General features: G+C 42.2%; 1 non-coding gene across 1 annotated transcript; it reads right to left on the reverse strand.

Annotated features, from left to right (window-relative positions):
* Positions 1-11,130: 11,130 nt before the first annotated feature.
* Positions 11,131-11,273, reverse strand: LOC116895016. The gene has a single exon (XR_004387203.1). It is a non-coding gene; the product is annotated as a small nucleolar RNA SNORA48 (small nucleolar RNA).
* Between the last annotated feature and the right edge of the window lie 2,572 nt (positions 11,274-13,845).

Here is a 13,845-nt window from a genome sequence, read left to right on the forward strand (position 1 = left end):
AAAATATATGACTACATAGTCCACGCTCCTAGATCATAGCAAGAGAATAAAATATATAAGGGAAAGAACAATATTGGGCTAGCTTTTTTTCCTTGTGTTTCAGGTGGATCTTTCTGGATATTTAAATTGCCCCAACCTCTCTAGAAAAGTCTAACTAGAAAATCAATGACAAATTATAGAGTTAAATATTTCCCCTAATGTATCATCCCTCAGTTGTTTGTACTTTTCCAACAACTCTACAAGAACCCCTAATGCCATTGTAGTCATAATTAGTAACTTTCTCTCTGCAGAGCACTGACTTCATATTATTTGTCCCCGCAACACCACGAAAAATCATCACACTGCTGAAGGAAGATGTTAACTCTTCATCATGCATCTCCAAGAAGTTAAAATACTGTTCATGCCTACCTAAGGCTGAGAAGGACAGAATTCCAGTCTAAATATGACCATAAACATTCATCAACAATGTCTATCTTCTGCTATCCGATATTTTTTGTTCATCCCAGGCTTTCTTGTTGCCTTGCCTGTCTTTTTTATTTTTAGGAGAAATTTGCCTGTCCAGGGCTGATTGCCCCCTTGAACTCCTTGTAAGTAAAATCCAGCTGGTTAAATCTGTAGAGGTTTATGATCATGGAAGCTTAGAGGCTGCTGTAGGACCATGGGTGAGACTTGCAGCTGAAGATTAGCCCATGCTAGTGACTCTCTTCATAGGGAATATTAGCGTGTATTTGGCAAGGTTGTTATGAAAATGAAATTAATGGCATCAGGAATCTGGCATGTCTGGAATGATTGACAGGAAAATGCTCACTGCTTTCACAACCACTTAAACTGGACTTCCCTATGAATATCAGAGCACTCTGACACTGAGAACTGAAGATCTGTGCTTGTAAAGTGCCTCCCAAAGGTATTTCAAGTGCATTAAAGATCATGGCCTTTCTACCATCCACCTGTACCTCTACAGAGCACAGGGCTGTGAGAAGCAGACCACAGAGAACAAATGTCTTCAGGGTGAAAGAGTTCTCCATGAGAAAGTACTAAGTCCATTCACACCCACTCTTTTTTTTTTTTTATGTCCCTTTACAATTCTGAATTTGTTAACCAAGCAGTTTGAAGTTTGGACTTTGGAGTGGGGTGGATTAAACTCTATCATCACTGCTGTTCCATTATTTAGCACAAGGGACTCACTCTTGCAATGACTCAGTTTCCTCATCAATAAATGAAGGTGATAGGGTAACGGTGTCATGGGGTGGCCATTGATGCATCTAGTGAAGTTTGTGTGCAATGTATTCAGAACAGTGTATAGTTCCTGTGATACAACTCAGTTGTCCTTGTTGCTATCATCTCTCCATTTTGCAGATCAGGGAGCTAAGTCTCAAGATGTTCAAATGGCTTAGCCATTGTCAGGAAGCAAAGCAGTCAGAGCATCCTGTCTGGGCCACAGAACTCCATCCTTGGATATTTGTTCATGCTTTTTACATTTTTATTGGGTTTTGGAGAAGGGTTGTCAAGCCAGAAGGGAATTTTGGCTGCCTTAACCCCATGAAGACTATTAGCTCTTCTTCCCTTCTCTGCCAATCACTCTCTCAGCACACACACACACACACACACACACACACACACACACACACATACACACACACAAGCACGCACGCACACAAAACCACATACACTCATGGAAGATGATCATCTCTCGGTCCACCAGAGATAGGATGCTCCACTCCCATTGAGGAAATGACCTGTGGTAAACACCCACGGTCTCAACACGGCTTTATTAAAAATTAAGTCGCAAATTATAACACTCACTGGGGAAGACTTGCTTTCCTCCCAATTACAGTTAATAGAAGAAAATTAATGTAGCAATTACTGTGTGTGCTCTTACCGCCCCTTGTAATATGTGCTGGGCCAGGACTCCCATTCTGATCACATGAGAACCAGAGCCTGGAGCTTAATAAAGTTTTGCTTTTCCTGTGTTTAAACTCCTGGGCCATAACTTACTTAAGAAACATACAAAAAAAGAGATTATTTAACATTTTAGAGGTTCCCACAAGCCATAAATCATTTTCACACATGCCATATTTGTTGAAAAGGACAGAATACATTCAATTTTACAGTATATTAAACTTCATCTAATTTGAACGTAAGAACAGACCAGCAAAATAAATGACCAATTTCTGAAGCAGAAATTACCATTTGGTTGGTGCCATTACAGAGCTGCTGGTATTTTATCATGTTCTTAACATAATATTGCTTGTCTAGCGATGCATAGTTATAATGCTATTCCAAATTAGAAGGCGGGGAAAGAGAAGTGCACGCAGTTTTTTTTAATAGGCGTCATTTGTCAGATGTTATTCTGAGGGCTTTGTGTTGATGATAATATGCAGATTAAAGGAGAGGTACAAGGAGGAGAGAGAAGCTGCTGTAGGGAAGAAAAGGGGTCTACAGTCTTCGGCTGAACAGTGCGTTAGCTGTCCAGAAGAGAGAGGTGGCCAGGTGGCCTCAGCCCCTGGGCACAGATAACAGTAATTAATTTGCACTGAAGACTTCCAGGCAAAGGAAGATTGTGCTGTTCAAGAGAAAGAAAAATGTCACCTAGCATCCCAATATGGGGTCTTTGCCTGCACAGTAACAATCGCAATAACCACACTGGCAGAGTGCCTTGTCATTTACAAAATGCCCTCACATCTATTATCACAGGGTGTGCAAAGAAACTCCCAATTAAGCCTGTGTTAGAGAGGAGAGGAAAAGGCTTACAGGGAAAAGGGACTTCGTTGGAATGGCCAAAGCAAGGAAATGACCAGGTAGTGATACGTTGTAACACGGGTTGTTCTATGTCCATTCATCCAGGTATTCATTCAAGATATAGTAACTGGAGGCCAGAAGATGGCTCAGTGGGTGTAGCACACAGGCGTAAGTTCTGGAGTTCAGATCCCAGCACCCGTGTGAACGCCGGACCCCCGACATGTAATCCTGGCACTTGGGAGGCAGAGGTAGGGAATCTTGGGAGTGAGCTGCTTAGCTAGACTACCTGAATCATGAGTTCCAGGTTCAGTGAAAGAACTTGCTCAGCTTGTGGAGAGCTATGGAAGATCGTGCATTTATGCATACAAACACACATGCCTTCATGCTTGTACACTACACATGTACACATGTCCATCAAGTCGTATGATTAATACAAATCTTGGATCCTAATGTTTCGGAAAACTAGCGGCCAGGAAGCAGAGCTCATGGGTTGTATGCACGAATCCCAGAATTACAAGACCCAGGCTTGAATCCCTGCTGACTCTTTATACTGTGTGATCTGGAGTAAATTACTTAACTTCTCTGTGCCCTCCTTTTCTCTTACTTGTAGCACCTATAAGGTAGATTTGGTGAAAATTAAGTCAGTTAAGTTTCACTTCTAACAGTAACATCTCCTAGTTCCTGTCTACCCTAGTTCCTGTCTACCCTATGGTCAGTCTGTAACCCCTGCTGTCCCCTTCATATCTCAATTTAGGGATCTGAAATCTGGGAAATACTCAGTAAGGTAAAGGTACACATGGCTGGTGCATGGCCAAGGTATGCCAAGCTGAATCAGGGCTTTCCACAAGCCTCAGATTTATGCCCTATGCTCCACGGCTGTGGGACCAACCTCCCAGATCCCATAAATCATTGTGCTGCAATCTGGCTTCTGAGCTGGGGAGCCTCCTAAGCTCATAGCACTTTGTAGAGAAGCTGCCAGAATTAGGCATAAATCTGCTTCTTGATTGAATAAGCAAACACCCCACTGCTTGAAATGATTTACTAAATTACAATGCACAGTGATAGACTCGGGCAATTCCGAGCCTGGGTCTGCTTAGCAACTGGAAAACTTCGTGAAAGCATGGATCTCTTCCTCTGTCTCTGCCCCTCTCTCATCTCCCCTATGCATCCATTTGCCCACGTAATAAACACACACATTCAGACCCAGGGTGGGTATTTGTATGTGAATTATCTTGTTTAAATTTCATTTATACAAAAATCCTAGGAAGTTGGTATCAGACCCCTGTTTTTCAGACGAAGGAAGGACTATCGGAGTGATTAAGAAGCCGAGTATTTTGCAGCTAACAGGTTGTAAGTGCTCAGACTCACCCTCGAAATCATCCACCAATGAGTGCCCTCCCCCAATTGTCTATTAAAAAGGAGATCATCTGTTGTTATACCGTCAAGACACCAGGCCCTTAGATGTCTCCTTAGACGTCTTTCTCTTTGCCTACTCAGAACAGGTTACAAAAAGTCGCCATATCTGCACACATCAGTGACTTACTTTAACAGAAATATTTTTCTCTCTACTGATTGCTCAATCTACATGTTTAATGAAATGAAGCTTGGGGTCTCTTAGCTACATGGCTGCTCAGGCAATTAGGCTGGCAGACTCTGCCCTCCTGTAGTGTACCATTCAGAGCATGGGATTCTTGGCCATCGAAGCAAGAGAAGAAGTTGAACAGAAGATTTAACACTGACAGATCAGTACCATCTGCTGCAAGATACACCTGACCCTACTGCTTCAAAGCTACTAACTGTATCAGTGTTCCCAACTAGGCACAAGGTAATTACATACAGTTTTGTACATGTCCTCACGGAACTCTTACAGCTCACCCCTCTACAGCACCTTACTCTTGTCTCATTCATGTCTTTGTTCATTCAACGTAATTTCCTGAGTTCCTGTGATTCATGGGGCAGTGGGCTGTCAGAAATGCCGAGACGAACAAAAACACACACCATCTTTCCAGTTGAGAAGCGTTATGATTATAAACACATCTATTAACCAAATAGGCATTTCAACAAATTAGAATTGTGTCAAGTTGGATGAAAGCAAGCAAATCATTCTCTGACAACCTGCAACAGAAGTGTGAATTAACCCTGGGGCTGGGGAAAGCTTTGGTTTAAGTAAAGCTTTGGACTACAAGGAGCAGAACCCACCCCTGGTCAAATTAAACAGGAAGAGAATTTAATCAATGGATAGTGAGTAGCTTACACACTTGAAGCTACACAGTCCCTGGTTATTTCAGTTTGGGTCTGAGGCATGCGTATTTGTTTGACTGAAGAGTACCCTCTCCTTCCTAACCTCAAGATTATTCTGGAGACAAAAGCATCAGTTGTTAGTTTTCAGGGAACACAAAAATAATGACAAGTGCCCATCATGGTTACTCTGAGACAGTTAATGGTGTAGCTCAGTTAAAGCACCATAGGAATAAGAATTGGGAGGGGGATCCTTTTAATCTTCTCTCATTTAAAAAGAAGTCAGATTCATGAAAACATAAAGATTATGTAAAGATAATGTAAAAACCCACTTGCCCTACTGTGCTTCAACAGTTACCAGCTCCATGTTGTTTTATCTACATTCCTAGTCATTCCCCTCTGCCTCTCTATTGCTATTGCAGTTTTGAAGTCGAAGTTGTCATGCAATTTTAAACATATTTCTGAACAGAAGGATGTATTTATGGAAATGTTCAACCTGGATGCCACGATCACACTAAAAATTACCAATTATTATTTTATATCACCAAATATCATTATTTACATATCACTGGTTATCATAAACTGCATAGTTCCATGTAGTGGAACAGAATCCAAATGAAGTGCAAACATTATGGCTGAGCAATGTTTCTCTTCTTCTAACAGGAATGTTAGCATTCTGACTTAACTCTTTCCAATAGGTAAGCTTGGACAGGAAATAAAACAACAACATATATCCAGTCTTAGACACAGGTATAGGTACAGAGGCCAGCATACTGCAAATATAAACACAGATATAGATACAAAACAGATATACAAGTAGGGACAAACTTAGAAATAGGCACAGGCAGAAACACAGAAAGCTAGAATAAAACAGTCAGGCTTTTTGATGGATTACCCACAGAATAATATTGCCAATTATTTTTCTATCTCCTTCCTATATTTCCAATAAATTTGTGGTAGGTCCAGAGACCTAATTAAGTTTGAGTTCAACTAATTAGCAAGAAAGTATTGGGAAATGTGTCTTTCCATTAAACATTTCCATTCATGTCATGGCAATTTCCATTGGTAATCAATGACGATATCAATTCGTGAAAATGCGGCACTGGCATTGTATTGTTATTTTCTTTGTTCATTATCTGGGATGCAACAATACTAAGAGAAAGCTTATTGTTACTTTTCAGTAAATAGTTGCTATGGTCAAAACCCAGTAAGAACCAACATGAGGGAGGAAAGCTTCACTTATAGCTCATGTTTGAGTGTACAGTTTGTCATGGTAGAGAAGGCACAGCAACAGGAGCAGGAGGTGACTGTCCACATCTGGCAGGATCAGGAAGAAAACCAGGAAGTTTGTCATTCTGCTGGCTTTCTCCATTTACAATCTCCTTTTATTCAACTCAGGACTCCAGCGCATGGGACAATACCACTGACATTTACAGTAGGTTTTTGTAGCTCAGATAATTGTCTTGGAAAAAATGCCCTCACAGATACACGTAAAGATGGAGCTCACGAAACTTCCCAGATATTTATTGATTCAGTCAAGTTGACAGCGAAGAGAACAATCATAAAAAGTCAGACAAACATCCCATTCTTCCTTTTATTTGTGAGTTTTCAAAGCAATAATTTGGTTGTCTGGCATTCTTCAACAATAGTCAATTTTCTTCTTAGATTCATCATGGACATGAGAACACTTTCACGTTTTAATGTCCAGTTATGGCTGTTCTGTGGTTAGTCACTAGGATCTTAACCATGCGGTTTCTTTGTCTCTGGCTTCAACCCAGCAGCGGTCATTTGCAGCTTTCTAACTTCCTAAGGTAACCGCACAAGTCTTCTACTTCAGCCACCCACACATCCTTTTCCCCCCTATTTTCTAATTATTTGACAGAGTAGTAATATCTAGAGATCATGGTGTAGATCCTGGATGCCTGTGACTACTGAACCACACACTGCTGTTAAGTCATTTCAGTGGTTTCTTGCTACACTGAACCCTCTTCTTCAAGTGTCAACGAGATAGAACATTTGTTTTGCAAACACATCCAACCAAAAGATGTGGCACAGTGAGTAGAATTGCGTGGAAAAACTATTGGGGACCAGAGTGGCCCAAGGTTTTCTCAGAGGCCCTGATGAAAGGACAGATAGAACTCCTCTTCTATGCCCCTGCCCAGAGGCAGACTTGGCAAGGTATGAGGGGGGAGGTGGTACCAGGGCCTTGAAGGACTTAAGGGTTTGGTTCCTGGAAAACCAGCTTTCTCTTCTGAAAGGCTGTGGTTATCAGTACAAAGGCAATTGTGTCTGAGTTCTGTTTTCTCTTTGCTGATGCTATTTAATGGAGCTTTCTGATGATCGTGGACCATTTTTCTCCCTGCAAAGAGTATATAAAAGCTGTACTACTTAATATACTTACTTGGCATAAGTTCTCAGTGTATGTAAGACTTCCCACTCTTAGCTCTCTGGGTCGTCAATTTTCTCCATCTCTGGTTTACCCACCTTGACACTTAGCTGTTTGGGATTTTTACTTTGTGGGTTCGGGTAAGAAAACCAAACAGTGGTTCCATTCCTGGGTGTTATAACAGAGGAATCTACAAGGACTAAGTACAGTGAATTGAGGGTCTAGTTGGCTGAAAGAAGAGAAAGCTAGGGAATTTCTATTGAAAGGTAGTTATATGTCACAATGAGAGAATAAGGATTAAAGTCAAGAGAAGAGGCCATGTCATAATAAAGGATATATTTAGAAATGAGTTTCATGTTATCTAAATATATTCTTTGGATGGGCTAGAAACAGAAAGATTATGCACATACTATTTCAATGTGGAGTAAATACAGAGTACTGTGATCCTGAATTAGAGGAGGAGCCATGAGGTATCTCAGAAGTTAGTAGGAGCACTCTAGAAGTACTGAGTATATATTATGGAGCCATAGGCAAAGTCCGAGATTTCTGACCAGTCTAGGTAACCCAAGCAAGAGTATCTATATAGAAAAAGAAATATGACGTTGTGAGGAAAACAAAGAATCTCTTTCAGGATAGAATCATTTTAAGAAGCTTACATGTATATAAGTAGGAGAAAATTAAATGTCTGAAGATAGGATTTGGCTACAATGTGGAAGAATCTCATTATGCCTCTCAAATATCCTGGCTCTCTCTGAGCATACCAACCAAAGCCAAACATTTATGTTTGCCTGTCATTTCTTTGAGCCATGGCTAAAAATTATTAGTTTGGTTGACATTAGGCTAAGAGTTAATATTTTGTCCCCTTGTTGGTGAGGATGCTACAGTACATGCTGGCTACCTGACTCTACTGGAGAGTTAAATGTCTCATAGTTACATCATTTCTCATGGATATTCATTTAAGAGGCAGAGGCCCAGAAAACAGCATGAATGTCTACCTATCCACAGAGGGAGGGAGAGTAGTAATAATAAATTGGGAAAACAGTGCACGCAAGGCTTCAATCAGATTCCCAGTAAGCACAACCTATTCAGAGATGGAGAAGTTTGATTGGGTGACAAGTGACACCCCAGAGATACTTACGAGCCCTGAATGATACCACTGCAAGCTCTCTATAGGGACAACTGCTATAATTCCTTCTGGATGTTGTAGAAAATACGGACTGGAGCTAGAACTCAGAACCTTGGTCGACACCTTTAAACAACTCTCTATAGCACCATCCAATGCTACTATTTACGTAAACTTATATCAGTACTATTTACCTAAATGTATATGCCCATAGATTAGTCACTTAAATGTAGAGAAAGAAGTTTCTCTATGTTAAGGACAAAAAAAGGAATGTTAGGAAAGGGGTGCCAAAGCTGAAAGGCATCACAAAACCTGGAATACTGATTGCTAGTATAGTTGTTTCAGCCAGGAACACTGATAGTACAGTCATTTCAGCCAGGAACACTGATAGTATAGTCATTTCAGCCAAAGTGGCAAAAGTTAACAAAGAACTACCACAGAAGTGCACCAGATTAGCATAGTGCTCAACTTGAAGATAGATAATGTTAGGAAGTCAGGAAATAATCCTTAAAAAATAAATAACATTTTCGCATATGATGCTGACAGCAGAAAACATACAGATAAAATGCTGGCAATTACAGGCACTGCAATATTAGAGCAGGTAGCTGACCTGGAGCTTGCCATTTAGACCAGGCTCGCCTTGAACTTGAAGAGATCCACTTGGCCCCACCTCCCGAGTACCAGGATTAAAGGTGTGCACCATCACATCAATTCACAGTATACCTAGTACTAATGTCCTGTGTGAATCCCAGCAAGCTAGGGAGTTACCTGTGTCCCATAGCAAAGCCATGCAAGGGACAGTTCCTGAATGAGGCCAGGCTAGGATCATTTGGATATTTGTGTTAATGAGTCCTAATTTATAGTCACAGAGGAACTAGTCCTGGCTCTCTCTGAACCTCCTTTGTGTCCTTATCTCAAATCCCATGTCTCTACCTGATTGTTTCTTGTCCTTTCTTTTTGTTTGTTTTTTATTTTAATGTTTTATTGATTATTTGTGAGTTTCACACCATACACCCCAGTCCTGTTTATCTCCCTGTCCCCTCATATCTACTTTCAGCCGTTATAAGTTCCCTTAAATAAAATGCATTCACACACACACACACACACACACACACACACACATACACACACACACACCACAAAAACAACAGAAACAAAGCATAGAAAATATCTCATTGTAGAAATTGTGTATCACAGTGTTCCCTGTAGTATGCCCCTCTGTCCATACATCTTCATTTGCAAATGTTCATTGCAATAAGCCATTGGTCATGTTTGAGATCTCTGGCTTCTGCGAAACCATCAATATTGAATCCTTACCAGGCCTCCTCCCAGTTACCCTGTTGTTGCTCTGTGTCTAGATCTTAAAGCTTTGGATCAGTAGGACTGGCCCTTTTGAGTCCCAACTGTTTGCAAATGACATAGATTTGAGGATAGCCAACTCAGACCCCTGAATCTGGACCTGAGTGGTAGTTGAGGTGGTCACCCTTATCTGCATCATGAGAACAACATTCCAGCACTGCTCCAGCTAGGTCAGTCAATGCCACCATCAGCAGGAGTCAGAGTCAGCTCTCTCTTGGTCCTTGGGGCCAGCTCATCCACACCGAAGGGCTCTCTCTCTCTCTCTCCCTCTCTCTCTCTCTCTCTCTCTCTCTCTCTCTCTCTCTCTCTTTCCCAGGGATAGTTCTCCTGCTCTCATGCCCTTGGGGCCAGTGTGGAGGGAGGAGGGCATTACCCCTATCCTCACACCACTCCTTGGCAGACCAGTGGTGCTAGTTCTTCCCTGCTCTCACCCTCAGGTCCTGCTTCCCATCTGTGCCCCTTCACAAAGGCCAGTTCTACTGTGCTGCCCAGTTGAGGTGCTGGGACTTTTCCAATTGCTGCAGCCAGCAAGGAACAGGGCCAGCCAACCAGCTCTCATGACCCCAGGGCCAGTTTTCCAGAGTGCTGCTGCAGGTGGTGAGGGACAAGCAAGGGAGGGATTAAGCCCTATACCTACACCACCCCCAAAGCAGTCAAGTGAAGGGGCCCTTCGGGGCTGGCTCACCCACACCCCTGTCACTAGGGCCAGCTCCACTCTGCTGCTTGGGCAAGATTCCAAAGGCTTGCTCTCTGAAAGGCTGCCTCCAGTGAAAGGTGGAGCCAGTTCCCCAGACCACTGCAGTCATGGAGGGGTAGGGACGATTCTGCAGACCCTGGACATCCATGTGGTCCCAGGCAGCTGTCCTGACCAAGAATGTCTCCATGGTCTCTAGTGGTAATATGAGCTATGGACATCAACATTGACTCCTATTGCTGTGTAGCCCCAGACCCAGACATGGCCCTGACCTGTCACCCCAGGTGGCAAGACTAGCCACTCACAATAGGTTATCTCTCTCCATTCTTGAGTCTCCAGTTCTAACTCTCTTCATAGTACTCAAGCCGCTCTACTTCTCTTTCTCTCCCATCTGTCCATGACATACTGACACAATATGGCAGCTCATGCTGCAGACTGGCCATGTGGCATCCTGCCGCAAGTGGGTATCTATGGCCCACCTGTGCTTTGCCCCCAAAGGCCAGTCCGTGGGTAGCATGACAGTCTACAGATCTGTCTGTCTTCCTCTTTCCGAGTTATGCTGCCTGGATTGTATGGGATTTGATTTGATTTTTCTGTGTCCTAGTCATAAAACAGCTTTGCCACCAAGCCAGCCATCAAGCTATGATGATCAAAGAGCTGCCATCGACTCTGGTCCTGACTAATATAAGAACACCACCATGAACAAGGGATCTCTTTGCCCATTGTCAGGGGCGCTCTCTGATTCTTTGTAATCCTAATGAACCTAATTAACCCTACAAAGCAAAGTTGAAATATAGACTTGCCTGGCATTAAGCAAGATGGAAAGGATAGCTTAACCCCTCTCTAATTAACCTCTTCATGCCTGAAACTTGACCTTTGGGCTTCTGCTTACAGATTAAAATATCCAACAATTTGCTTCATTGGCCCTCTGCTTGGTTGTTTGGTAATAATTGCTCCCTTCCAAGTCACTGATGTGACACTTTTGACTATCATTTTCTTGGACTCTCAATGATGGCTATGATCACACCATCCTATAACATTTTTCTTTTATACCCTAATGTTCTCACGCAGCTGCAGGCCCAAGGATGCTCAATAAACAGTCACACTGACAGCGGGACTTGCGTTTTCATTGCCTGACTTTCATTTGACAAGTCAGGTAAGCAGTGCATGTGGAAATGTGAAAATGCAGGAAGTTCACTGTATGTCTAATGTCCTTCCATCCAGGTTGAGTGCCCCCATTCTCTGAATTTTAGCCAGGAACATGGACACTAGCTGAGGCATTTCCATAAGTGTTTGTGACACTGGACAAAGCCATTGTCACCATCAGCTTTCATTCTGTTTTGCTACTTTATGTAATTTTTCTTGCCCCCTCTCAACCTCCCAGCAGCATTCTGATCATCCTTGCTCGAGCTGAATGGCAGTTTTGCCAGGCATCAGCTGGCTTTGCAGTCTGTGCCCTTGGGAGGCAAGTGACGGGGGTAGAGATTGGCCAATTCAGCCCAGAGAAGCTGTCAACATGTATCAAAAGCGTGTCTCGTAGTCCAAGTAGTTTCCTCATGTCAGGCCAAGTGTCATCATAACAGTCAAATTGAGGCAACAGAGACAGACTCTGACAAAAGAAGGTAAAATTGCTCAAAGATCAGGCATGATTGGGCAGATGTTTTAAGGAAGGAGAAGTGAAATTTGTTCCAATAAAGAATTTAATGTGTCGTGTTACTGGATTTGCTAACAGACTTAACACACAGCTTTCCCAGTTGTGCAGGTAAAAGAAAGGTTCACACAGTAATCTATAGTTTTCAACACATATTATCTTAACACCAAAGGCATAAGCATTTGATTTTATATTTTCCTGTGTTGCTGCCAGAGTCCTATCAAAAGACACTAGAGAATGCAATGGCTAGTTGGAGATCCAAGGCAGGTATTCCAACTGTCCAGGCCAGATTAGGAGATCCAGCCAATCTGAAAAAATAGTTGCCAAGAATTTAAGCAGTCTTCATTCTCTACTGAGGCAGCTGGAAACCCAGGAGAAGCCTGACATCCTTTCTGAGAAACGCATCTTCGCTATCTCTCTCCATGGCTACTGCAAACCCCACACACATCCTCTTCTTCTCTCTTGAGAATACATAAGCTCTCACTCTTCCATCTGACGTCTCTTATCACAGTGGAAGGGATTGGTGGTGAATTTAAAACACAGGCATTATTCAATCTCCCCTTTACTTGAAATTCTCCACAAGCTCTTCTGTCCTTTCTGAATATAAGCCAGACCCTCACAGTGACACACAGCATGGCTAATTATCACCACCACTACCTTCTACAACTTGCTTACCTTCTGTTATCCACGGTGCCTGCCATGCAGAAAGCACTTAGTAAATGTTTGTTCAGTGAAGAGTAAATGAGGCAGAAGTCCCTTGCAGGTCGGTATGTTAAAATTAATGTAGTTAACTGTTTCTAAAATTATTCTTAACGATCCGTGATTCCCAATACCCACACATCTATGGGGTCCTATGAGTGATGGTAGGATCCATGACTCATTTCTAAAGTATAAAATGGTAGGGGTGACCCTATAGATGTTATTTATCCATGAATGACATGGCGCTATTCTTCCCATTCTGCTGTCTCTAGAAAAGTAAATTGCCATGAGATAAGCCACCTATGGTGGAAAGGCTAGATGCTCAGGAAATGAGGATTCTCTCTATTAAGTAAGAGCAGCCTGAAGCCAATAGCTAACAATAAACTAAAACTCTCAATTTTCTCATCGTAAGGGATGACTGTATTTTGGCAAAGGTTGGACTAAGTGACCTTGACTGCTGTCTGTATTACCCTCAGCGAGGTCCTGAGCTAAGCCCCAGTTGCTGTTGAATTTGTACATTAATACATCTGCATTGCCATAAGCCTCTCCATGTGCAGTAGGGTGTTAGAAATAGGTTAAAATTTATGGTCTGAGCAGTGACTGTTGGTGCTTATCCATAAATGAGCATCTTTATCAAACCCCTTCCTCTCTAGTCCTCCCCCCACACCCACCTATTGAGAAAGAGGAGGTGGAAATAATGGGTTGTCAGCATCAGGAATAGATAGGAGGGAGTCTATAATCCTAAGATATTGTAAATACAAGGAAATTATTTAATCAAGATTCTGCTCCAGTTGAATTTTGCAGTCAAATTCTCTACCCCTCAGCAAAACTCCCATGCAGTTGAATTTTGCAAGGTGAAAATATAAACTTTTCTGTTTACATACCTACCCTTGAGGGATAGATGTGATATAGACATTCCATTTAGGGCTGAACACTGCATAGCAAGCTCTAAGTTT

Source organism: Rattus rattus, chromosome 2, assembly GCF_011064425.1.
Source record: "Rattus rattus isolate New Zealand chromosome 2, Rrattus_CSIRO_v1, whole genome shotgun sequence".
NCBI lineage: Eukaryota > Metazoa > Chordata > Mammalia > Rodentia > Muridae > Rattus > Rattus rattus.